This window comes from Muntiacus reevesi, chromosome 18, assembly GCF_963930625.1.
Source record: "Muntiacus reevesi chromosome 18, mMunRee1.1, whole genome shotgun sequence".
Lineage (NCBI taxonomy): Eukaryota > Metazoa > Chordata > Mammalia > Artiodactyla > Cervidae > Muntiacus > Muntiacus reevesi.
The window spans coordinates 12,451,401-12,479,250 of NC_089266.1; the positions used below are offsets into that span (position 1 = coordinate 12,451,401).

At 48.5% G+C, this 27,850-nt stretch overlaps 1 pseudogene; it reads right to left on the reverse strand.

Moving 5' to 3' along the window:
- The window catches only part of LOC136150100 (secreted and transmembrane protein 1A-like), a 30,556-nt pseudogene extending 6,594 nt beyond the window's left edge, over positions 1-23,962 (reverse strand).
- Positions 23,963-27,850: the final 3,888 nt, after the last annotated feature.

The following is a 27,850-nucleotide window of genomic DNA, read 5'->3' on the forward strand; positions in this document are numbered from 1 at the left end:
CAGTGAATATTCAGGATTGATTTCCTTTAGGATTGGCTGGTTTGATCTTCTTGCTGTCCAAGGGACTCTCAGGAGTCATCTACAGCACCACTGTTCAAAAGCATCAATTCTTCAGCACTCAGCCTTTTTTATGGTCCAACTCTCACATCTGTCCATGACTACTGAAGAAACCATAGCTTTGACTATATGGAACTTTGTCAGCAAAGTGATGTCTCTGCCTTTTAACATGCTGTCTAGGTTTGTCATAGCTTTCCTTCCTTCTGAAAGAAGCAAGTGTCTTTTAATTTCATGGCTGCAGTCACCATCCACAGTGATTTTGGAGCCCAAGAAAAGAAAATCTGTCACTGCTTCCATTTTCCCCCTTTTTTTGCCTTGAAGTGATGGGATCAGGTGCTAAGATCTTAGTTTTATGAATGTTGAGTTTTAAGCCAGCGTTTTCACTCTCCTCTTTCACCCTCATCAGGAGGCTCTTTAGTTCCTCTTCACTTTCTGCCATTTAGAGTGGTATCGTCTGCATCTATGAGATTGTTGGTATTTCTCTCAGCAGTTTGATTCCAGCTTGTGCTTCATCCAGCCCAGCATTTTGTGTGATGTACTCTGTATAGAAATTAAATAAGAGGTCAACAGAAAGTAGGTCTCCTGGGATGGTATCCCTAGAGGGAATCCTCTGGTGTGCTTACAAGCACAGTGGTTTATACACGGTGCACAGTGCAATGAGGGGGTTGGTGGCCCCATCCCTCGGTGGGCCCTGAGTGAGGCTCCTCCTGCCCCCTTTCCTTAGGTAAACACCCATCCTGCTACTGTCCCCCTGCATCCACAAGGGCTTACCAGCCTCCGCTTCCCCCTGGTCCCCAAAGAGCAAGTGCCCCCTTGTTCTAGTACCTCTGATCTCAGAGTGGGTGTCCTGCCCCCCCGGTGGGGCCCAGTCAGGTGTTTACCTTGGAAGGCAGGTCCTGTGCAAGTGTGACAAGCTCCTTGGCATCACCCTGGGGTGTTGCAGACGAGTCCCGGGTGGGGCTGCAGGCACAGGAGCTGGGATAACAGACGAGAGTCCTTGAGCCGTCTCAGACCTTCCTGGGGGGCTGGCCTGGCTACTCTGGGCCCTGGGGGAGCACCCATGGAAGCTGCCAGCGTGCCAGATGACTTGGGATGTTCAAACCTGCTCCCCACAGAATCTTCACCTGTAAGGGGACAGGCATCCCTGGCTCGGGAACTTAGCGGGGCAGGATAAGTCCATTGTTGTGTTGATTTGTTTATTTTGTGTTGTTATTTATTGATTTGCTTAAAGTACTCTGTTCTAACAATGTGATTCTTTCCCAAATCAATTCTTGTTTATTCACCAAACATTTGTGGAGGGCTGAGTGGGAACCAGCGCCAGGAAGGGTGAAGCTTATGCCCCAATCCTGGGAAGTACCTGGACCAGCAGGCCCGGGAGGGACAGTGCAGTTACAAAAACATCCGTAAAAGTTAGAGCCCTTCAGAGAGGCTTCCCTTCATCCCACTGAGCGTGAGAGTGGCCCACACGTCCCGGCTTCCGGCTCTCTCTTGCCCCAGTCACCCTGCATGACCCCCAGAGAAGGTGGTGGAGGAACCTTCACACACAGAGTCTGCTCTCTCCTTTCAGCTTTCTGCTTCCATTCCCAGAATTACCCGAGAATCAAGACGCTTCTCTGGGAAGACTCTAACCCCGGAGCAACGAGAGGGCAGGCCAGGGCCCGGATGCGGCTTCTTCTGATCCTGGGAGATGCCCTCCCTCTGTGGGAGCTTCCAAGAGGCATCTCAGAAAGAGTGCTGCGGACAGAGGGAGACTCCTCAGCTGTTCCTGGGGGAGGCAGGAGCTGGGAAAGACCTTCTTCAGGGGCTACTTGAAATGGTCCTCAATGGGGAGGGCCCCTGGGGTCTGTCAAGTGGCAGAGAGGGGCCCTGCTCCTGGAAGTGCCGCTGACCTGGAGGAGCCAGTGCTCCTGGGACCACCCAAGGGTCTGCGGGGGAGCAGAGGATCTGTTTGGGGGCGCTCCTGTGACATAGGTGCATCAGTTACAGGTTCCATACACAGCTCCTGTGTGTGGACGTGTCTGGTGTGGACTGAGGGGCTGCAGTGAAGCCTGGCACGTCTGACAGTACTGTCGCAGCATCAGTAGAACCAGGCAGCCTAAACCCCCAACTCTGCAGACAGCATTGTCCCAATTTCCCTTTGAATGCATACGTGGGTGCATGCTAAGTTGTTTCAATCGTATCTGACTCTTTGGACCCACGGGAGTGCAGCCCACCAGGCTCCCTTCCATGGGATTTCCCAGACAAGAATTCTGAAGCGGGTTGCCATACGATCCTCCAGGAGATCTTCCCGATCAAGAGATTGAGCCTGCATGTGCTTTTATCTCCTGAATTGGCAGGCAGTTTCTTTACCACGAGTGCCACCTGGAAAGCCCCTTCCTTTTGAATCCATAGAAACATATACTTCCAGAAAAGCAAAAAGAATATAAAATGTGATCAGGAATTAAGTCTGAGTCTGGGGACTACAGGTTTTTACAGTGTCTTCAAATTTTTTTCTTCCAGAATTTCTACAGTGATCCTGTGCTCAAGTAATCAGAGAATACTGTGTTCTTTAAGAACAAACAAAGGGAAGCTGTGGTACATATACACTATGGAATATTACTCAGCCATTAAAAAGAATTCATTTGAATCAGTTCTAATGAGATGGATGAAACTGGAGTCCATTATACAGAGTGAGGTAAGCCAGAAAGATAAAGACCATTACAGTATACTAACACATACATATGGAATTTAGAAAGATGGTAATGATAACCCTATATGCAAAACAGAAAAAGAGACACAGATGTACAGAACAGACTTTTGGATTCTGTGGGAGAAGGTGAGGGTGGGATGTTTCGAGAGAACAGCATCAAAACATGTATATTATCTAGGGTGAAACAGATCACCAGCCTAGGTTAGATGCATGAGACAAGTGCTCGGGCCTGGTGCACTGGGAAGACCCAGAGGAATAGGGTAGAGAGGGAGGTGGGAGGGGGGATCGGGATGGGGAATACATGTAAATCCATGGCTGATTCATGTCAATGTATGACAAAAACCACTACAATATTGTAAAGTAATTAGCCTCCAACTAATAAAAATAAATGAAAAAAAAAAGAATAAACAACAATTTTTATTAGATTAAAGAGAGAGGGGTTGATGGGAGGAGAAGGGACAGTAGGATGACCACCCACATGGCTATCTCAGGCCCTCCCCAAGGCCCCGGGGCAGTGGGTGGAAGGGGTGGGGCCAGGCTGAAATGCCCACGGGCTCTAAGTGCAAAACCATAGGTCCTTTGAAGGCCATCACCTCACCCTTCTGACCCATCCCTGGCCTTTCCCAGGGGAGGAGCTGTGGGACCCTGGCAACACCATACTGCCTTTCCTGGGTGGAAGGGCACCCCAAGACCATCTGGAAGGAGTGGGAGCTCCCAGGAACTCCTGGACGGTCACCAAGGCCAAGGGGCCATCCCTGAGTGACTCCGCTGAAGGTTGCAGCCTGGTGGGCTTGACCCTGCACACAAAGGAGGAGCAAGGAGTGTCTTGCTCACTGTCCAGTTCTGCAAAGGTTGATCCGCTGCAGCCGCTTACCCACAGTGCACTTCTGTGCTCAGACAGGAATTAGAGATGTTACCTGACACTGTGTACTCTGGACAAGCAGCCCCTTAGATGGTTAGATGAGAGCCTCAAGAAGAATTTCAGTGACCCCAGCTGGTTGACCCCACACAAAGAGGAGCACCATCATCCTTAACTTGAGATATATCTGTTCTTTGTGGCAAGCAGTAGAGTGACCTTTGCCCAGACATATCCTTGACCATCTGTGCATGCCAAGTCGTTTCACTCGTGTCCGACTCTGTGACCCTATGGCCTGTAGCTGGCCAGGCTCCTCTGTCCATGGGATTCTCCAGGCAAGAATACTGGGGTGGGTTGACATGCCCTCCTCCAGGGGATCTTCCTAACCAGGGATTGAACCCAGGTCTCACGTTTCCTGCTTTGGAAGGCAGGTTCTTTACCACTAGTCCCACCAGGGAAGTCCACCTGTATTCCTGGCCAGAAGCCCCACACCAGCTGGCCTCTCCCATCTCTTGGGACAGATTCTCTCACTGCACTCATAGCTCCCTCACTGAGTGGTTTTCTTTCAGTCTACTGCATCCCCCCCCTAAAACACTCCCCCCAACCCCATTCTGTTCAGAGGCTCACTCAGCCTTGAATAGGGATCGGGTGTTTCAAGGGTCTTCCCACCTTTCTGCCCTGAGAAGATTGGCCCTCAGCCCCAGGACACTTCAGGAGCAAAGATGCCGCTCCTGTCCTCCCACTCCCACCCCAACCCCGAGGCAGTTCTTTCTTCCTCCACATCCTCATTTGAACTCTGACCTCCTCTCCTGGTAGAGGCTTCTGGGCCCAGGCTGGAATATACAGGTCAGAGGCCACCAGGTCTGAGACTGACTGAGGGTCAAAGTTTACAAGTGGGTGTTTTCCCACAAGGGGCCCAAGGAGGGCTGTGAGCAGGAGGCTGACGGCAGGTGCCCTGGGGACGGTCCGAATGCCCGGGCCTCAGCTGGTCAGCACACATCTGAGGGTTCAGGTCCCATCTTCTGGAATGTGCCAGAGTCAGCCTGAGGGGAAGGTCCATAGGCTGAGAGCAGAGCCAAGCCAGCTGCTCAGGCTTCATGGGAGCCCCAGGGGATGGTCCACACTGAGGCTGGACCCCTAGGGTCGGGTGAGGGGGGGGGAGAGAGTGCAAATTTCCTTCTTCGAGGGGTCAGTAAACAAGGGTGTTTTGTCCTGATGAGGTCCCTGGTCTTCCAGCGGGGTGAAGGTCCTCCATTCTGAACACAGCGGGTTCTCCGTGAATGGTGCTCAACAGCCATGGGTGTCCCTGGGACGGAGGAACAAGTGTTTTCAGAGCCGGCCCCGCAGGCCCTCCCCACTTTCTAGGTGGCTGCTGCTGCTTCATTTGCTGAGTTGCGTCCAACTCTTTTACCATCCCATTGACTGTAGACCATCAGGCTCATCTGTCCCCAAGATTTCCCAGGCAAGAATACTGGAGTGTGTTGCCATTCCCTTCTCCAGGGGATCTTCCCCACCCAGGGACCAAACTTGCCTCTCCTGCTAGGTAGACAGATTCTTTACTTCTGAGTCATCTGGGAAAATTTTGGAGACAGATTGCTAAATAAAGGAGGTGAGTGTGGTTTTCGGAAAACTCTGAGTCCTACCTGCCTCATAATACATGCATACTATTCACAAAACCTGGTTTGTTGCCATTTGGCACAAAATCTCAGTACTTGGCTGGTGGCATGTGAATGGAGGCCCCACACTCCTTCACTCCATCGTTTTTGCACATGGAGTATCTGCCACCCAGTTTCCATTTTGCTGTTGCATTTTCACTGGCTCAGCTGATAAAGGGTTCAAAAAAGCATTCAGAGGTTAAAAGAATGTGGGGATTGTTTGCTACTAAAGGATCAGATGGGATTCCCTGATGGCTCAGACGGTGAAGAATCTGCCTGCAATGTTAGAGACTCAGTTTCCATCCCTGGGTCTGGAAGAACCCCTGAAAGAGGGAATGGCAACCCACTCCAGTATTCTTGCCTGGAGAACTCCATGGGCAGAGAAGCCTGGTGGGCTACAGTCCATGGTGTCACTAAGAGTTGGACATGACTGAGCGACTCACACACACACAAAGGAGCACACGGACCTGGAACCAATGAAGCGGCCTTGGGCCTGGAATTCCTCATCACTCCTGCACGCCTCTGGCTTGCACCCTGCTGGGGGGAGGGGAGGTGGGTGGGGAAGGCACTTGTCGGGAGCGGGAGGTCATCCTGTCTCAGAAGCCAGACTAGGGACTAGACAGAGGCCTTGATGGAATGGCCAGCACATGGAGCAGCCCAGCCTCCTGCCTCTGTGTGTCCGTGACGGCTATCCTGCCAGAAAGCTCAGACATCTGGGAGGCAGGCGAGAAGATGTGTCAGGGTGGGGTGGTGGTGAGTTGAGTTCCTTCCTCACTTTTTACAATTGGTCCATGTTTCCTTGTAGAGCCGAGTCTCAGCAGCGTCTGCACAGAAGAGATGAGTCAGCCACACAGCTTCTTCCTGCCGTCCCACAGGCTCAGCATGCTGCCCTGAACTGTGTCCGCTGTTCTGGGAACTGGTGCTGGTCTGACAGGCTACCCCTGGCCTCACCCTAAAATCAGAAGAAGCTGGAAATTTGGGCACCTGCTCAAGGATGCCGGGTGTTCAGGCTGTGAGTCCAGAAGGGGACCAGGCTCTCGGTGGGAGGCCTCTACCACCCAGGCAGGCCTTCTCAGGATCAGTTCCATCACTCACTCGTGTTTGACAGTTTGCGACCCCATGGACTGCGGCATGCCAGGCTTCCCTGTCCATCACCCAGAGCTTGCTCAAGCTCATTACCATCGAGTTGGTGATGCCATCCAACCATCTCATCCTCTATTGTCCCTTTCTCCTCCTGCCTTCATTTGTTCCCAGCATCAGGGTCTTTTGCAAAGAACGGACTCTTCGCATCAAGGGGCCAAAGTGTTGTAGCTTCAACTGCAGCATCAGTCCTCCCAGTGAATATTCAGGACTGATTTCCTTTAGGATGGACTGGTTGGATGTCCTTGCAGCTCAAGGGACTCTCAAGAGTCTTCTCCAGCACCGCAGTTCAAAAACATCGATTCTTTTGTGCTCAGCTTTCTTCATAGTCCAACTCTCACATCCATACATGGCTGCTAGAAAAACCATAGCTTTGACTAGATGGACCTTTGTTGGGAAAGTAATGTCTCTGCTTTTCCATATTCTGTCTAGATTGGTCATAGGTTTTCTTTTTTGTTGCTGTATGGTCATAGCTTTTGTATCAAGGAGCAAGTGTCTTTTAATTTCACGGCTGCAGTCACCATCTACAGTGATTTGAGAACCCAAGAAAATAGAGTTTGTTTTCGCCATCTATTTGCCATGAGTGATGGGACCAGTGACTGCAGCCTTGAAATTAAAAGCGTTTACTCCTTGGAAGAAAAGTTATGACTAACCTAGACAGCATATTAAAAAGCAGAGACATTACTTTGCCAACAAAGGTCCATCTAGTCAAAGCTATGGTTTTTCCAGTAGTCATGTATGGATGTGAGAGTTGGACTATAAAGAAAGCTGAGTGCTGGCCGAAGAATTGATGCTTTTGAACTGTGGTGTTGGAGAAGACTCTTGAGAGTCCCTTGGACTGCAGGGAGATCCAACCAGTCCATCCTAAAGGAGATCAGTCCTGGGTGTTCATTGGAAGGACTGATGTTGAAGATGAAACTCCAATACTTTGGCCACATGTTGCGAGGAGCTGACTCATTTGAAAAGACGGTTATGCTGGGACAAATTGAAGGCGGGAGGGAAGGGGATGACAGAGGATGGGATGGTTGGATGGCATCACCAACTCAATGGACATGAGTTTGAGTAAACTCTGGGAGTTGGCGATGGACAGGGTGTCCTGGCATGCTGCAGTCCATGGGGTGACAAAGAGTCAGACACGACTGAGCCACTAAACTGAACTGAACTGATGGGACCGGGTGCCATGATCTTGGTTTTTTGAATGTCGTGTTTTAAGTCAGCTTTTTCACTCTCTTCTTTCACTTTCATCAAGAGGCTCTTTAGTTCCCTTTGGCTTTCTGCCCTAAGGGTGGTGTCATCTGCATATCTGAGGTTATTGATATTTCTCCTGGAAATCTTGATTCCAGCTTGTGCTTCAACCAGCCCAGCATTTTGCACGATGTACTCTGCATATAAGTTAAATAAGCAGGGTGACAATATACAGCCTTGACGTACTCCTTTCCCAATTTGGAACTGGTCCATTGTTTCATGTCTGGCTCTAACTGGACAAGCCTTCTAGGCAGCTGCTATCGGGGTTGGGGGAATACCATTGTGAACTGGGCCCCTTGTTGGCAGGTCTGAGTCTGCATGCCTGGGGGGCCTGGTCTGAGGGTCTGCTCACGGTGAGGGAGACTGGTGTGCTGGTGACCCCTGTGAACATATGCACCTGACCTGGTCTCCCCTCAAATGCCCGTGCCCTCTGTTGGAAGAGGGACCTCCTGGTGCTGGTCTGTGGTGGGGGATCTGTGGAAACAGGGGCCTCCACCCCTTCCCTGGGAGCCTGTGCAGGGGGCCTGTGCCACACGGTCATTCAGGGGTCCAGGCAGCCAGAGCCCCTCCACTTGTGACACTGTCGCCGTCAGATCACACCTGGGCCTGCCCTGGCTGCATGTGTCGCTGTCACTGTTGCAGGGCAATTCACGGAGGACAGGGAGAGCCCTGGGTCACTTTTGCCCATGTCTCCTTCCATCCCAGATCTACACCTTCTTCTCAAAACAGTCTTCGACACAACTTGCATGTATATTTTTCTTTTTTGTCTTTTGTTTAATCCTTACTTAGACAGCTTTGAGACTCTGCAGAGTGACTTGACCTTGGAGCTCAGCATGGCTGGAGCCCCTCATGCCACAGGAGGTTGCCCCAAAGCACCCGGTGCGGTCCTGCCAGGCCCACCGTGCACTTCCATTAGCCCATCTGCCCCATGACGGTGGCCACTGCCCTCGGGCTCGACTTGGCCCACAGCCGGTGCTCTCACAGGCTCGGGCTCACGTATGCTCACGTGGGGCACGCCATGGAGCCACGGGGCTGGGAGCAATCTCTGCTATCCTGGTGTCAGACAATGAATAAAGCTCCATGACGGTTTAGGGTTAAAAATTGTCAGGAGAACTTTTAATTTTAGAATTAAGCACTGCTGAAGAGGAGAGGACAGTACACTGCTCATAAACACACAGGAGACCACATCAGATCTCAGGACAGTGCCTGGTGTGAACGACCGTGCCTCCTGCCTGGGCATATCTTGGGCACCGGATCACATGGAAGCTTTGGTTCCGCAGGTCTGGACAGCTGCCATGCTGTGTGCTGCTCACCAGCTGCTGCTGCTCCTGGACCCCACGGGGAGAGGGGTCCATGAGCCATGCCTCATGCTGGCCCACACCTCACAAACCTGGTGGCCACAGATTTGCTTCAGGTGGGTCCAACCCAGCTTCACAGGCAGGCACCTTGGCCAGCCCTCTCAGGGGCAAAACTTTCCCCTGTGGCTGGAGCCCAGAGGGAGAGGGGTCCCTAGCTTCACGGGCTGATCAGTGGCCAGAGCTCTCTCTATCACCCTGCAGGACACACAGTCAGGGCAGATCACAGCACAGCACTGGGCCAATGAATGCCAGAGACGCCAAAGGACTTGTGTTTTTCTTTCCTTAGGGCTAAAGCCTACTTGCTGATTTTCTGATTTGTATTTCCTAGTAGGGGCTTCAGGTTAACCTGTCCTCGTGGTGGAAAAGTGGGATTTGGGTTTCTGTTTCAGTTCTGAGTTCCAGTGGTTGGAGGGATGGAAGACACTAAAGCCTCAGGACACACAAAAGGGACCCAGAGCTGGAGGAATGGGCCCCCGCCTGCTGGGCAGGGGAAAGGGGTCATCAGGGCTGAGGCCCCTCCATAAGGTCTCCTGTGATTCTTTGGGCTGGCTGCCAACACAGTCCTGCCCTGGCCATCACCTCACAACCTTTCTTCATCTCTCTCTCCTCCTCCAACTCACTCACCCCGAAACCTGATGCACTTTCCCTGCCAGGTTTTATTTTGAGACCTTCTTTTGACCAGTTTCCTTAGGGGAGCCTGGAAAGCACACCTGTGCTCCAGGGGCGAGGGCATGATGAACCTGTACGTCGCTGAGCCACCCTGCAGGGGGCGCCAACCGCACAGGTGTGGAAGGGTTCCCAGAGACTGGGAGGGGTTAGGATGAGGGTCTGAAAAGCTCCCCGGTGATCCACCGGATTCACTGGGATCACGGTGGAAAGTCAAGATCACAGGGAAGAAATGTGGAGCTTGGCAACCTATTGCAAATGCAGCAAGTTCCTCTTCCTCCTTCAAACACAACTGACCAGATTCAGGGCAGCAACTAGCCTGGCCCCTTTTTGCTATTTCTACCTGTCTCTCCTGTTTCCTCCAGCAGTGGCTTGGAAGCCAAGCCTGGGGGACAGCAATGGCTTTAATTAGTGAATGATTCTATTACCTCCTCCACCGCACTCCTGGCCCTCTCGGTTTTGGTTTCCTGACACCTGGGCGACGTGCTTCCTTTTCTGATTTGCCTGCAGCTTAGATTGGAGACCACATACATGGTTTAATAGCCTCTTTCTTAGCGGTTTTCCTAATTATAAGACTGTTGCAAAAGGGGAAACATCTTTAAAGACCCACAAATCCTGTTTTCCCAAATCACTGATATAAAGGACTTTTAAACTTCCTCTATTACTGAGAGAATGGCATTTAAATTGACAGAAAATTCCTGTGTCATCTGGGTCTGAGTATGTGAGTACATTTTAGCCCACATGTCCTGAGAGCCTAACATCTAGAGTCTTGCTCTCCAACAATGAGCAGAATTTGCAGCTTTAACCAAGGGCCGGGCGTGGGGTGGCTGGGACAAGGCTCGTTTCCTCCTTCCCAGACAGGCCCCATCCCACCACAGGGACAGCGTGTCACTCTGCCCCATTACTCCGCCTGTTCGAAATGCTTGGATGTGAAGAGACTGTGTTTTAGGGTGTGACCTCCATCCACCAGGCCGATTACCCAGCCCGCTCCCGAGTCACCGCTATAGTGACCTTTCTACTGCGGCAAGGACGAGCCAGGGTACTGAAGACTGTGCTGATAGAAGCCGGAGTGTTCCGAGGACTTGCTCCTACAGTTTCTCTTTCTGCAGAATCAGGAAAGAATGAAAAGGAATTGCCACCAAATCCCAAGAAGCAAAGTCCACCAAAAGAGCTCACACCAGCCACTGCCTCTGCTGAGGTGTTTGAGAAACCACCTAGAAGAATCTCCAGCATCATGATTATGGCACATATACCTTCTGAGCCCCTTCATGGATCACAGCCCTGTTGTGGTGAAGGGGCTTGTGTAACTCAGTGAAGGTGTGAGTCATGCCACACGGGGCCACCCAAGACAGACAGGACATAGTGAAGGGTTCTGACAAAACATGGTCCACAGGAGGAGGAAATGGTAACTCCTCCCAGTCTTCTTGCCGTGAGGACCCCATGAACAGTATGCAAAGGCAAAAAGATTTGATACCAAATGAGCGCCCCACCCCACTCCACCCGACCCGCAGATCAGAAGGTGTTCAATATGATACTGGGAAGAGTATACTGCGGTGGGCCCCCATTTCTCAGTCTCTGGGCCACTCAACATTCTTCCTCTCCAGGCCCAAGTCCTCATTCATTGCTAATGGCTACTGGGGCTGTTGTGGAGAGGACAGTCCTTCCCAGCCTCTGGTGTTGTAGGGAGGCCGGGACAATGGTGACAACCTGGGCCTCAGTCCGTAGATCTGGGACCCTGGGTTGAGGGGCTGGAAACGTGGCAGCTCGCCCAGGGCCGAGGATCCCACAGCAGCCAGCTTCTCCCCAGGCGTTCTGCGCCCATTGGTGCCGGCATCCCCTCCTTGTTTGGAGGACTGTGGCCTAGAGGCTGAGTCCCCCACCTCTGCCTTCCTCTTGGCCCAGGGTGAAAAAGAGAGGATGGTGAATCTCCTCCTCTTCTTGCATGAGGGGGTGTCTATTTAAGGGGCAGAATTTTGCCAAAGGCAAAATTGTTGGCAGGAAGCAATAAAAGCGTCGGGCTTGTCAAACCCGCCTCATTTCAACCTCATCCTGCCTTTGTTCATCACCAGTACTCCCTGGGTGCCCGCACCTGCCAGTGCTGGTGCCAAAGGCAGAGGGTGAAACGGATTAGACGCCCATGGCCTGGAGACGACTCCAGGGATGGACGAGCAGACCCGCGGCAGGGCACACACCGCCTGTTGGGAGAGGGGTGCCCAACCTCAAGGGGCCATAGGAGTAAAGCACTGAGGAGGTGAGAGAGGGTCAGGTGGTCTGTCTGGGAACAGGGCTCCAAGCAGAGGCATCAGCACATGCATGGTCCCCAAGGCCAGAGAGAGCCCGGGGTTTCTGAGGGCCTGCAAGAGGGCCAGTGTGGCTGAGGAGGAGCAAGGGGGGCCTGGGGGGAAGGGTCTCTAGGGCACTGCAAGGACTCAGAGCTAAACTTCCTTTAGAGAACTCCTTGAATGTACAGATAAGCAACAAGTAGAAAATTAAGGAGGAGCCAAGATGGCGGAGGAGTAGGACGGGGAAACCACTTTCTCTTTCTAGAAACTCATCAAAAGAATAACTGAACGCAGAGCAAACTTCACAAAACAACTTCTGATCGCTAGCTGAGGTCATCAGGCACCCAGAAATGCAGCCCATTGTCTTCGAAAGGAGGTAGGACAAAATATAAAAGATAAAAAGTGAGACAAAAGAGCTAAGGACGGAGATCCGTCCCGGGAAGGGTCTTAATAGAGGACGTTTCCAGACACCGGGAAACCCTCACACTGGCGGACCTGGGGGAAGTGTTTCAATCTCGGAGTTTGAATCTGACTGGGAGGGAAACAATAAATAAATAAATAAAACCCACAGATTACGAGCCTAAAAGCAACTCCCAGCAGAAAAGTACCCCAGACGCCCGCATCCGCCACCAGCAAGTGGGGGCGGAACGGAGAGGAGCGGGCGGCATTGCTTGGGGCAGGGTCCGGGCCTGAGTGCCCTGAGGACAATCGGAGGGAGCTTTTGTGAGTTGCCAACTTGAACTGTGGGAGAGCAAAAGAGAGAGAAAATTAACCGGCCGGAACACACTGCCGGCCGTTCGCAGAACAAAGGGACCGAGAAAGTCCTGAGAAGAGCTCGCAGGCTGCGGACCGGCCCAGCCACGCCGGAGGCAGGAGGCAGGAGGGAGGGGAAAGGGGCAGGCTCTGCCCCAAGGACCGCATCCCCTACCGCACTGCAAACAGGCCTCCACCTTCTAATAAAAGACCTCCCGAGATTCTGGATGGTCAACATCCGCCGGGAGGGTCGCGGCTAGACACAGGGCACACGCACCCGACTGACGCGGGCGGGATTGGGGCTGAGGACGCGGAGGGCAGAAGACGCGCCGCACCGGGGAGAGAGCGCCCGACAAGCGCCTGGCTGCCTGAGCCACTCGGGCGGCATAGGGACAAAACGCAGGCGCAGCTTTGTGTACCGCGCTTTTGTGAATCACCCAAGGGCTGGAACCGCGCACAGCGTGGGGCGCGCTCCATGCAGAGCAGCCGGGAGCCTGAGCAGCCCAGACGGAGAAAATAGCGCCAGTGCCTCTCCGGAGCGCCAGCCCCTCCCCGCAGCGCGACGGAACTAGCTACCTGAAAAAGAGTCCACCTCCGCCCGCCTGTGTCAGGGCGGAAATTAGGCGCGGAAGAGACCGGCAACAGAAGCCAAATAAACAAAGGGAACCGCTTCAGAAGGGACCGGTGCAACAGATTAAAATCCCTGAAGAAAACACCGACTACGCCGGAAAGGCCTGTAGATATCGAGAAGTGTAAACTGGAACGAGGAGCTATCTGAAACTGAGCCGAACCCACACTGACCGCAACAGCTCCAGAGAAATTCCTAGATATGTTTTTTCTTTTTCTTCTTCTTTTTTTTTTAAGTAAGAAATTTTTTTTTCTTTTTTCTTTTTTCTCTTTTATTTTCCTTTAAAATTCCCTATTACTCCCCCATTACTCCTTAACTTTCATTTTCATAGATTTTTACGATTTTTTTAAAATTCGGTAAAACTTTTTTCTTTTTTTCTTCTTTTTTTCCTTTTCTTTTTTCTTCTTTCTTCTATTTTCTATTTTTCTTTTTCTCCTATTTCTTTTAAAGTCCTCTAGTACTCCTCTTACTACTCCTTAATTTTCATTTTCAATACACTATAACCTTACAGAAAAAAAAAAAAAGAAGAGGCCCTATTTTTAAACCAAACTTCATATATATTTCTAAAATTTTGTGTGTGTGTTTTGGTTTTTGTTTTTAATACAGTATTTTTACGAGTCTAACCTCTACTCTAGATTTTTAATTTTTGTTTTTCAGTATATGATATAATTGTGAACATTTAAGAATCCAATATTCAGCTCCCATTTTTATTCAGGAGTGTGTTGATTATTCTCTCCCAATCTTGACTCTCTGTTTTCTACCTCAGAACACCTCTATTTCCTCCTTTCCCCTTCTCTTCCCAATCCAATTTTGTGAATCTTTGTGGGTGCCTGGGCTACGGAGAACAGACAACTTCGTAGATCTGTCTCTCTCCTCTTGAGTCCCCCTTTTTCTCCTCCCACTCATCTCTATCTCCCTCCTCCCTCTCCTCTTCTTCATGTAACTCTGTGAACCTCTCTGGGTGTCCCTAACGGGGGAGAAACTTTTCACCATTAACCTAGAAGTTTTATTATCAGTGCTGTATAGTTGGAGAAGTCCTGAGACTACAGGAAGAATAAAACTGAAATCCAGAGGCTGGAGACTTAAGCCCAAAACCTGAGAACACCAGAAAACTCCTGACTACATGGATCTTTAAGTAATAAGTGACTGTCCAAAAGCCTCCATACCTACACTGAAACCAACCACCACCCAAGAGCCAATAAGTTTTAGAGCACGACATACCACGCAAATTCTCCAGCAACGCAGGAACATAGCCCTGAACATCAACATACAGGCTGCCCAAGGTCACACCTAACACATAGACCCATCTCAAAACTCATTACTGGGCACTCCATTGCTCTCCAAAGAGAAGAAATCAAGATCCATGCACCAGAACACCGACGCAAGCTTCGCTAACCAGGAAACCTTGACAAGCCAATCGTCGAACCCCACCCACTGGGTAAAACCTCCACAATAAAAAGGAACCACAGACCTCCAGAATACAGAAAGCCCACTCCAGACACAGCAATCTAAACAAGATGAAAAGGCAGAGAAATACCCAACAGGTAAAGGAACATGAAAAAAGCCCACCAAGTCAAACAAAAGAGGAGGAGATAGGGAATCCACCTGAAAAAGAATTTAGAATAATGATAATAAAAATGATCCAAAATCTTGAAAGCAAAATGGAGTTACAGATAAATAGCCTGAGACAAAGATCGAAAAGATGCAAGAAATGTTTAATAAAGACCTAGAAGAAATAAAAAAGAGTCAATTAAAAATGAATAATGCAATGAATGAGATCAAAAACACTCTGGAGGGAACCAAGAGTAGAATAACGGAGAAAGAAGATAGGATAAGTGAGGTAGAAGATAAAATGGTGGAAATAAATGAAGCAGAGAGGAAAAAAGAAAAAAGGATCAAAAGAAATGAGGACAACCTCAGGGACCCCTGGGACAATGTGAAATGCCCCAACATTCGAATCATAGGAGTCCCAGAAGAAGAAGACAAAAAGAAAGGCCATGAGAAAATACTCGAGGAGATAATAGCTGAAAACTTCCCTAAAATGGGGAAGGAAATAGCCACCCAAGTCCAAGAAACCCAGAGAGTCCCAAACAGGATAAACCCAAGGCAAAACACACCAAGACACATATTAATCAAATTAACAAAGATCAAACACAAAGAACAAATACTAAAAGCAGCAAGGGAGAAATAACAAATAACACACAAAGGGATTCCTATAAGGATAACAGCTGATCTATCAATAGAAACCCTCCAGGCCAGAAGGGAATGGCAGGACATACTGAAAGTAATGAAAGAGAATAACCTACAACCTAGATTACTGTACCCAGCAAGGATCTCATTCAGATATGAAGGAGAATTCAAAAGCTTTACAGACAAGCAAAAGCTGAGAGAATTCAGCACCACCAAACCAGCTCTTCAACAAATGCTAAAGGATCTTCTCTAGACAGGAAATGCAGAAAGGTTGTATAAACGTGAACCCAAAACAACAAAGTAAATGGCAACGGGACCACACCTATCAATAATTACCTTAAATGTAAATGGGTTGAATGTCCCAACCAAAAGACAAAGATTGGCTGAATGGATACAAAAACAAGACCCCTATATATGCTGTCTACAAGAGACCCACCTCAAAACAAGAGACACATACAGACTAAAAGTGAAGGGCTGGAAAAAAAGTATTTCATGCAAACGGAGACCAAAAGAAAGCAGGAGTCGCAATACTCATATCAGATAAAATAGACTTTCAAATAAAGGATGTGAAAAGAGACAAAGAAGGACACTACATAATGATCAAAGGATCAATCCAAGGAGAAGATATAACAATTATAAATATATATGCACCCGACATAGGAGCACCGCAATATGTATGGCAAACGCTAACGAGTATGAAAGAGGAAATTAATAGTAACACAATAATAGTGGGAGATTTTAATACCCCACTCACAACTATGGATAGATCAACTAAACAGAAAATTAACAAGGAAACACAAACCTTAAATGACACAATGGACCAGCTGGACCTAATTGATATCTATAGGACATTTCACCCCAAAACAATCAACTTCACCTTTTTCTCAAGTGCACACGGAACCTTCTCCAGAATAGATCACATCCTGGGCCATAAATCTGGTCTTGGAAATTTTTTAAAAATTGAAATCATTCCAGTCATCTTTTCTGACCACAGTGCAGTAAGATTAGATCTCAATTACAGGAAAAAAATTGCTAAAAATTCAAACATATGGAGGCTAAATAACACGCTTCTGAATAACCAACAAATCATAGAAGAAATCAAAAAAGAAATCAAAATATGTATAGAAATGAATGAAAATGAAAACACAACAACCCAAAACCTATGGGACACTATAAAAGCAGTGATAAGGGGAAGGTTCATAGCGTTACAGGCTTACATCAAGAAACAAGAAAAAAGCCAAATAAATAACCTAACTCTACACCTAAAGCAATTAGAGAAGGAAGAAATGAAGAACCCCAGGGTTAGCAGAAGGAAAGAAATCTTAAAAATTAGGGCAGAAATAAATGCAAAAGAAACTAAAGAGACCATAGCAAAAATCAACAAAGCTAAAAGCTGGTTTTTTGAAAAAATAAACAAAATTGACAAACCATTAGCAAGACTCATTAAGAAACAAAGAGAGAAGAACCAAATTAACAAAATTAGAAATGAAAATGGAGAGATCACAACAGACAACACTGAAATACAAAGGATCATAAGAGACTACTGCCAGCAGCTCTATGCCAATAAAATGGACAACTTGGATGAAATGGACAAATTCTTAGAAAAGTATAACTTTCCAAAACTGAACCAGGAAGAAATAGAAGATCTTAACAGAACCATCACAAGCAAGGAAATCGAAACTGTAATCAAAAATCTTCCAGCAAACAAAAGCCCAGGACCAGATGGCTTCACAGCTGAACTCTACCAAAAATTTAGAGAAGAGCTAACACCTATCTTACTCAAACTCTTCCAGAAAATTGCAGATGAAGGTAAACTTCCAAACTCATTCTATGAGGCCACCATCACCCTAATTCCAAAACCAGACAAAGATGCCACAAAAAAAGAAAACTACAGGCCAATATCACTGATGAACATAGATGCAAAAATCCTTAACAAAATCCTAGCAAACAGAATCCAACAACATATTAAAAAAATCATACACCATGACCAAGTGGGCTTTATCCCAGGAATGCAAGGATTCTTTAATATCCGCAAATCAATCAACGTAATACACCACATTAACAAACTGGAAGATAAAAACCATATGATTATCTCAATAGATGCAGAGAAAACCTTTGACAAAATTCAACACTCATTTATGATTAAAACTCTCCAGAAAGCAGGAATAGAAGGAACATACCTCAACATAATAAAAGCTATATATGACAAACCCACAGCAAGCATCACCCTCAATGGTGAAAAATTGAAAGCATTTCCTCTGAAATCAGGAACAAGACAAGGATGCCCACTCTCACCACTACTATTCAACATAGTGTTGGAAGTTTTGGCCACAGCAATCAGAGCAGAAAAAGACATAAAAGGAATCCAGATAGGAAAAGAAGAAGTGAAACTCTCGCTGTTTGCAGATGACATGATCCTCTACATAGAAAACCCTAAAGACTCTTCCAGAAAATTACTAGAGCTAATCAATGAATATAGTAAAGTTGCAGGATATAAAATTAACACACAGAAATCCCTTGCATTCCTATATACTAACAATGAAAAAACAGAAAGAGAAATTAAGGAAACAATACCATTCACCATTGCAACAAAAAGAATAAAATACTTAGGAGTATATCTACCTAAAGAAACGAAAGACCTATACATAGAAAACTATAAAACACTGATGAAAGAAATCAAAGAGGACAAAAAACAGATGGAGAAACATACCGTGTTCATGGATTGGAAGAATCAATATTGTCAAAATGGCTATTCTACCCAAAGCAATCTATAGATTCAATGCAATCCCTATCAAGCTACCAACGGTATTTTTCACAGAACTAGAACAAATAATTTCACAATTTGTATGGAAATACAAAAAACCTCGAATAGCCAAAGTAATCTTGAGAAAGAAGAATGGAACTGGAGGAATCAACCTGCCTGACTTCAGACTCTACTACAAAGCCACAGTCATCAAGACAGTATGGTACTGGCACAAAGACAGAAATATAGATCAATGGAACAGAATAGAAAGCCCAGAGATAAATCCACGAACCTATGGACACCTTATCTTTGACAAAGGAGGCAAGGATATACAATGGAAAAAAGACAATCTCTTTAACAAGTGGTGCTGGGAAAACTGGTCAACCACTTGTAAAAAAATGAAACTAGAACACTTTCTAACACCATACACAAAAATAAACTCAAAATGGATTAAAGATCTAAATGTAAGACCAGAAACTATAAAACTCCTAGAGGAGAACATAGGCAAAACACTCTCTGACATAAATCACAGCAAGATCTTCTATGACCCACCTCCCAGAATATTGGAAATAAAAGCAAAAATAAACAAGTGGGACCTAATGAAACTTAAAAGCTTTTGCACAACAAAGGAAACTATAAGTAAGGTGAAAAGACAGCCCTCAGATTGGGAGAAAATAATAGCAAATGAGGAAACAGACAAAGGATTAATCTCAAAAATATACAAGCAACTCCTGAAGCTCAATTCCAGAAAAATAAATGACCCAATCAAAAAATGGGCCAAAGAACTAAACAGACATTTCTCCAAAGAAGACATACAGATGGCTAACAAACACATGAAAAGATGCTCAACATCACTCATTATCAGAGAAATGCAAATCAAAACCACAATGAGGTACCATTACACACCAGTCAGGATGGCTGCTATCCAAAAGTCTACAAGCAATAAATGCTGGAGAGGGTGTGGAGAAAAGGGAACCCTCTTACACTGTTGGTGGGAATGCAAACTAGTACAGCCACTATGGAAAACAGTGTGGAGATTTCTTTAAAAACTGGAAATAGAACTGCCACATGATCCAGCAATACCACTTCTGGGCATTCACACTGAGGAATCCAGATCTGAAAGAGACACGTGCACCCCAATGTTCATCGCAGCACTGTTTATAATAGCCAGGACATGGAAGCAAACTAGATGCCCATCAGCAGATGAATGGATAAGGAAGCTGTGGTACATATATACCGTGGAATGTTACTCAGCCGTTAAAAAGAATTCATTTGAATCAGTTCTAATGAGATGGATGAAACTGGAGCCCATTATACAGAGTGAAGTAAGCCAGAAAGATAAAGAACATTACAGCATACTAACACATATATATGGAATTTAGAAAGATGGTAACGATAACCCTATATGCAAAACAGAAAAAGAGACACAGAAGTACAGAACAGACTTTTGAACTCTGTGGGAGAAGGTGAGGGTGGGATGTTTCGAAAGAACAGCATGTATATTATCTATAGTGAAACAGATCACCAGCCCAGGTGGGATGCATGAGTCAAGTGCTCGGGCCTGGTGGGCTGGGAAGACCCAGAGGAATCGGGTGGAGAGGGAGGTGGGAGGGGGGATCGGGATGGGGAATACGTGTAACTCTATGGCTGATTCATATCAAAGTATGACAAAACCCACTGGGAAAAAAAAAAATTTAATTAAAAAAAGAAAAAGAAAATTAAAATTAGTCAAGGACCCAGACACAGTATTTCTTTCTAGGTTTCCTGCCTTGGGTGTGCGGGGGCTGAATGACTTAATGTGAGCCCGTCCCACGGTGATAGCAATATTAAAATGACCTTTGAATGACTTTCAAAGCATCAACACCTTTGGTCTGTTTTAGGCAAAATGGAACAGATTTCCATGGCCCCCAAAACATGGTGGTCCCATGTGCCATACCCACTGTGTCTTAGGGGCCTGGCCCAGGGGATGGAACAAACCCACCATTTCTGGCATGAACCTTTCTTTAACCTGGGAGATGTAAATACAGTCAGTTCTAGACCTGGACTCCGGGTGCCAGCGAAGCTGTTCTGGGATCGTTACCCTCCTGTGAGGACACATTTGCCAGGCAGCATGCATTGTGTCCATCTGAGATTCTCCATAGTGAGGGAGGCCTCCCAGATATCTGGCCTTCTGGATGTAGATATCTGGCCTTCTGGATGTATTTGGACTTTTTTTTTTTTTAACATTTATTTATTTGGCTGTGTCGGGTTTCATGGGCTCTCTAGTTGTGGCATGTAGGCTTAGCTGCCCCACATCACTTGGGATCTTAATTCCCTCACCAGGGATCGAACCCACATCCCCTGCATTGCAAGGCGAATTTTCAACAACTGGACCACCAGGGAAACCCTCGTTGGGACTTTTTAGCTTGTAAGACTCACAGCAGCTTCTTTTGCATTTTTATTTTCTTCACTTAAAGATGTATGTCTCAGCTCGTTCGATGATTTACTAGTAGGTTTAGTGGACTCATCTTGAGGATGAGCAATATGGACATTTTGCAAAGCACTGAAAGTAGCACTTCTAGAAAAACCTTCTTTTTATCACATTACATGTACCTTTTACGAACACATTCAATGAACCACCAAAGAAGCTCTATCTTTAAAGGAACTTCTCTACGCTGAAAAGAAAAGGCCACAACAAGAAACAAGAAAAGGATGAAATGGGAGGACTCATGAGTAAAGGCAAACATACAGTAAGAGTAGGAAGCCATGCACACACACAAACATGATATCAAAACCAGTAATCATGAGAGGAGCAGAGTGCACATGCAGGATATTTGAAATGCACTGGAAAGGAAGAGATCAGCAACTTAAAACAATCATGCACGTATATACATAGACTGCTGTATCAAAATCTCATGGTCACAACAAACCATAAGTCTATTATCATAGATACACACACACAAAAGAAAAAGGAATTCAAGTGCATCACTAAAGTCATACAATCATAAGAGAACAGAAGAGGAAAGGAAGAAAAAATGATGTACCACACCACCTCAAAAAAAAAAATAATAACAAAGAATACACTCAGTGGGGTTGTACAGTTTTGCTTATAAAGACATCTGGCATATATGATTTGGGATGTGGATTAGGAACAGGAAGGGGCAGCACGTGGGGCAGGTGGTAGAGAGGGGAGCCCCAGGGCTGGGGAAGACCAGGGAGGTTGGACACAGATTCCACCTGTCCAGCTTCCCATCCAGAGGGGCTGCTCTACCCTTTGGGTGGTGGAGGAGGCCCCATCCATCATCTCAGGCCACTGATAGCCTCATTTTGGTTCCACAAGTGCTTCCTGGAAGGTCTCTTAAACTGGTTCTTATTCATGTTCCAAAGACAAGAGCGTGTCCATGATCAGCTGAGGACCCCAGACTGGGGCCTCTCCCAGGTGACTGCAGCGTGGCACTCCTGCCCTAGGGAGGAGCACAGGCCTGCGTGGGGTGGAGGAGGGGGAGGGTCCTGTTAGGTCAAGTGCTATGGAACGTGAGATTTTGCACTTTGAGCCCCAAAACCTGCTAAGGAGCCTTCCTTGGCATGTACATCAGGAAGAGGCCAGGAAGTTGCCAAGCTTCCTAGTCCTCAGCCTGGTCTTCCCGCATGTCCCCTCTGCATAGTCCAGTGCACACGATGCACACAGGTCCCACCCCAGGCTCAGAGCCTCCTTGCCTGACGAAGGAAGGATGGGACTGATGAGAGCCACGTGCAGACGTCTTTGCCCACAAGTGTATCCCGTAGGAACATCCACCACCCACACATCTTAGGTCTCCTGGAAGGAGCAGGAAGCCCCCATGCCGTCTTCTAGGGTGTCCTAGGGACAGTGTGAATTCAGTGGCCTGTCCGGGGTGGGGCATCTGCATGCTGGGACTGGGATGGCATATGCTGGCTGGGGTCCTCTGGGGGAGGGGTTCTGGCTCTCTGGGACCTCAAACGCTCCCCACTTTCTCACTAGTCTCAATGGGTACGAGACCATGGGGCAGAGTGTCTATTTTAGGTCTGAGCTGACCCCACCTCTCCCCTGTCCACAGACCAGGCACATCGGCCAATACCTTCTGGAGCTTAAAGTTCAGGGAACCACACCCTCAGAGCCACACCAGTGTGCAGATCAGTAGGCTGAAGAGAACAACCAGGGCGAGGATGGGGAACATTACCTGGGTCTGGCTCTTGTGTTCAGGATTAACATCCAAAGGGAATATGCTCATCTGCGGACCTGCGGAAAATGGGCAGGACCACCCTCCATTGTTCACCTGTGCAGGAGCCCCTGACCCCCTTGGGGGCACCCTCGAGGGGGACATCGCCTGTGATTGGGAAGCACATGGGTGGGAGAATGGCAGGGGGATGGATGCATGGGATGGGCAGGGCTCCAGGCACAGAGGGTGAGGATGTCAGAGGAGGGAAGACCCAAGAGGGCTTTCTGTAGGCTCCCCTCCTGTATTGCAGGATGAAGATAGAAACACCTACCTGCGGAAGGTGTGAGGAGCAGGTCTTGCGGCTCTGCCAAAGAGACACAGGGCAGGTTGGCGGGGGCCTGCCCAGGGTCTGCCCTGATGCAGCCCCTCCGCCCCAGGTATCAGATGAGACCTGGATACAGGAGTTCATGAAGGCCTCACTGGGTTCCCCACTTAGGGCCCGGCTGGTGCCTTCTTAGCCCCTCCCACTGTTCCTGGTCCGGGGCAAAGCTGGACCCCTACTTCCTGTCCCCAGGACTCAGGGTGACTACTCTGAGTCAGAACAGGCGAAGGGGGTGGGTGGAGGGATGGTGACTGGGGAAGCTTTGCAGCAAAGGAAGGGGTGGGGGTGGGGGGATAGGAGGGGTGCAGGGAGGGAAGGCACTGGCTCCCTGAGCAGACGGGGAGAGTGACCAGGCCCAGTGCCGGGGCTGCCCTGAGGAGAGGCTCAGAGCGGGCACAGACGTGGGGTGGGTGGGGCAGGGTGGGAGTCCTCTTCAGGCCTGATCGCCGTGGTTCTGGGCACCTCAGGTGGGCAGGAATCACTCCTCCCTAGTTGCTCCGCACTCCTACCCGCCAGAAAGAGAAGCTCGTGGGGGTCAATCCCCCCCCCCAACCCTCTCTGCTCACCTAAGACGTTCAGGGTGGTGATTTCGACATTTCTCTGGCGCCCCTTCAGATTCCACTTGTACTGTCCTGCCTGGGTGTCCTGGGCTTTTTCAATTACTAGGTGCGCCTCGCCCTCTCGAATCCAGAGCTGCCATCCATCCTGGCTGAAGTTTCCTGGGGCCTCTACGCTGAAGATGAGCTTCCAGGGTGCCGTGGGGTTCGTTTGCAGGGAGATGTTGATGTGAGAGAACGCATTGGAGATGTTGCAGGTCATCGTGGCTGGCTTGCCCTTCAACACAGCAACCACGCCCTTGGTGCAGTTGGGGTGGTCCCAGACTGTGGCGGGGGACAGTCACACGTGTGGGTCATGACTGGACCTCAGGACATCCACTGACTGCCCTTCCTGGGGTCACTGGCACTACCTGGAGCCTGGGCCCCTCCTGGCCTGATCTAGGTCTCTTCTCCCACACCCGGCTTGCTCCTGCTGCCTCCCCCAACCCCCTGCAGAGTTGGAACCATGCAACTTACTTCCACTCTGAGCACTCCTGAAGGTGGCCAAGAACAAGAGGACCCAGAGCATCCTGGGAGCGAGGAGAGTGGATGCTGAGGTCAGCATGGCCAGCAGGACGTGGAGGAGTTTTAAGGGGTGCCTCGTCCTCCTTACTGGTTTTTGGGACACTCCCTGGAGGAAGGAAAGCTGATGATTCAGAGATCCCTTAGGCTCCTTTGGAAGCCAGTGAGAGGGGCTGCACCTTGGCCAGGGTGGGTGAGGGTCTCCAAGCCCCTCCCTGACCACTGTGTCCTGATCCTTCTCTACACCTTTATCATGTCTGCAGTGGGACCACTGTCAGACAGATGAGAGACACAGATGAGACAGGAAACAAGTCCCTGGGAGACAAGTCCATTTATATTGCTGGGGGTATCTTGAATTTTATATAAAACATGCAAAACTCCCTGAGCCATGTGTCCTGTAGAGACGGGTCGGGACACAGAATCTCGTGTAGCCCCTTAAACCTGACACCAACCTAAAACCACCTTGGATGCTCCCAGCCCCTCTTCCACTCTTGCATTTTGAGGCTTGGCATTTGGGGACATTTGGTCCACTCTCCAGATTTGCTTTTATCAACAAAAAGAGTCTTCCTGTGGAACTCGTGAGTTACAGTCCAGACGCTATCTTTCACTTCCTCTGAAACAAATGCTCATCTCAGGCTTTGGCATCCAGTAAAACTGAAATTTGGGCTTCCCAGATGGTGCAGTGGTAAAGAACCTGCCTGCCAATGCAGGACACACAAGAGATGAGAGTTCAATCCCTGGGTCAGGATGATCCTCTGGAGGAGGAAATAGCAACCAATTCCAGTAGTCTTTCCTGGGAAATTCCATGGGCAGACTCAGACAGGACTGAGTGACTAACAGTTTCACTTTTCATAATGACATGTAGCTACCATTAGGTACTACACAGAGGATGAGATGATTCGATAGTATCACCAACTCAATGGATATGAATTTGAGCAAACTCAGGAGATAGTGGAGGACAGAAGAGCCTGGCGGGTTACAATCCATGCAGTTACAAAGAGTCGGATACGACTTAGCGACTGAACAACAAAAAGTAGCTTCACTGCCTAAAAAATCCTCTGTGTTTCATCTATTCATCCATCTTTCCCCCCAACTCCTGACAACCATTGATCTTTTTACTGTGTCCAGAGTTTTGCGTTTTCCAGAATTCCATGGGGTTGGTACCCTTTGGTTTTGAATTCAATGTCTCTGATTTTCTTGTTTTCCCACTTCAGGGGTAATTGGGCAGAAGGGCCTGAAGCAAAGGGATTACTGTGGATGTAATCTCTTCCAGGAGCTGGGGGCCATTGGTGACCAGCCCCAGTCCTGACTCCAGGAGACTCAGTCAAACAAGGAGAATGGAATGGGGAGGGACAATCTCAGCCCCCAGACCCCTGTGACTGGTGCTGCTGTCTCCCGCTTCCCTTGATTTTCTAGACTTGCTTCTATTCCTAATTTATCGTCAGGACAGCCTTCTTTTCTCACATATGTACAACATCTGTAGTTGAAAAAGAAAGAAGTCACCTGAGAGACACGTGTTCTTATGCACACACATGTATCTGCTTTTACATATGTGGAATCAGGTTAGATAACCCATTACTTGATTCACTCTTCTCTCCCTCTGTACTGTATGTACTAGGGTGAATGTTGTTGTTTTTTAGTCGCTAAGACAGGTCTGACTCTTTGAAATCCTATGTACTGTAGCCTACCAGGCTCTTCTGTTCATGGGATTTCCCTTGCAAGAATATTGGAGTGGGTTGCCATTTCCTTCTCTAGGGGATCTTTCCGACTCAGGGATAGAACTCTCATCTCCTGCATTGACAGGCAGATTCTTTACCACTGAGCCATCAGGGAAGACTGCAAGGTGACCCCAAAACACACGTCCACCCAGAACCTGTGAAGGTGACCTCACTTGGAAACAGAGCCTTTGCAGTCATAAAGAAAGAGGAGGTCGTATTAGAGTAGCGTGGGCCCCAATCTAATGTGACTGGCTTTTTATAAGAGAGAAATTTGTAAGAGACACAGGGAGAGGTCAGGAGCTGACAGAGGCACAGACTAGAAGGATGTGGCCACAATACAAGAGATGCCAGAGTCACCAGAAGCTGGAAGAGACAAGGAAGGATATTTCCCTGCAGCTGTGCTGACACCTTGATTTTGGACTTCCAGCTTCCAAACTGGAGGAGGGAAAACTTTGGTTCTTTTGATCCCTTGTTTGTGGTCCTTGGTCATGGCTGCCCCAGAACACTCACACTGTCCCCTCCCTCTTTCCCCAGACCTCAGCTTTCCCCTCATTGGAATATTCAGTGGAGGGAGTGTTCTGCGGTCGTGTTCTGTCCACTTCTCTGCGTCTGGTTCTCACTTTGTAGCAAGTTGCTGGTGAGGTCTGCCTCCCCGGATCCTGAAACCTTGACTTCAGTGGCTGCAAGGATTCCCTTTGTCTTAGCTTGTGAGCAACCCGGGCCCCTTGGCTCCCAGTTCCGCCTCTTCCTGGTGACACCTGGGACTGTGGGGGGGGCTGACCAGCTCATCCTGGTTCTGGCCCTTCGGGTTTCCACATTGTCACTGCCTTTGCAAACCTTTCGCTCATCCTCCTGGGACTGTCTGTCTTCTCCTTACAGGTTTATAAGACTTTCACCCCTTAAAGAAACAAACTGCCTTCCAGGATAAGTACGTTTCCATCACCATTTCTCCGTGGATCGTCTTTGGATAAAGACTCCAAGTATTTATGTTGTCCTGTCTGTCTTTTCCTGGAAGGATTCAGGGTTTTGTTTTAAAGTAGTTTTTGTTTGTTTGTTTAAAGTATCCTTTTTAAAAGGCTTCCCAGATGGTGGAATATCCATCATGGTCAAGTTTTGTCTATTTTTATGCTCAAATCTTGAATATTCCTCAAGGTCTGTTTGCAAGCGGCATGTCACAGATCTACTTTTGCTTCCTTTCCAGGAAGACAAGTGGTACCTGGGGCACTGAAGAGTGAAGTTCCCTGTCCCCCTGGCCAAGGCACCCCCACCATGTGGGGCTATTCAGGCTCTGCCAAGCCACGTGATACAGTTACTATGCTGCCCATTGTGTGTTTTCACCCCTGAGAAGGCAGGTTCTCTCTATGGCTGTTTATCTTTCCTTCGACATTCGGTTTTCAGAAGAACATTAACACAGTTTTAATCAATTTATTTCTTTTTTTTTAAGAACCCAGGAAGAGAGACAGCTGCCCTGATCCTACCCCAACCTGCTCAGCATAATGCAAGAGAGGCTGAGATTTCACAGGTGGACACAATCCAGGAGCTGCCTTTCAGCAATTGCCAGGATGGGGCATAAATAGCTCATCACTATTACTTGCTGCTGAGAACCTCATGTGATGGAAGGTTCTAGTAAGAGGTGTTGCAACTTCCTGTGCTGGGGCTGTTCCTGGGGCCTCCGATGAGATCTGCTGAATTCTTTTGCTGAGTATTTTTTAATAAAATAACTTTCCTTAAATTGGAAGTTTCTCATAAACAGAATGGTGCCCAGTGACCCATAGGGCCCAAAGGCATCCTTGCTGGTGGTGGACAGTGACTCCTGGTCCTAGCCAGAGCTCTCGGGGCTGCCTGGAGGGAGACCCTTGCCCAGGGATGTCCTACCCTGAGCCTGCCTAGCAGGCAGGACATTCATCTTGTGTGCTCTTCTCTGGCCACTGATCTGTCCCGGAGGAAGCCTTGGGCAGGACGCCCAGCATTTCCAGTCTCCTCAAGGTCTCCCCTCAGACCCCAGCCACTCTGCTGCTTCCACTGACCTCGGAACAGCCTTTGGCCCTCCTGTTTCCCAGCGACCATGGGCCTTGGTGTCCCATCGACGGAGAGGCAGGCCATGTCTCCCCAGGCTGAGGAATCCCTTCCCAGGGAGGCCTGCCCACTGGCCCCCAAGCCTGGAACAGGCAGGTGTCCTCAGGGTCACATGGAGGATTCACCCCCACCCCCTC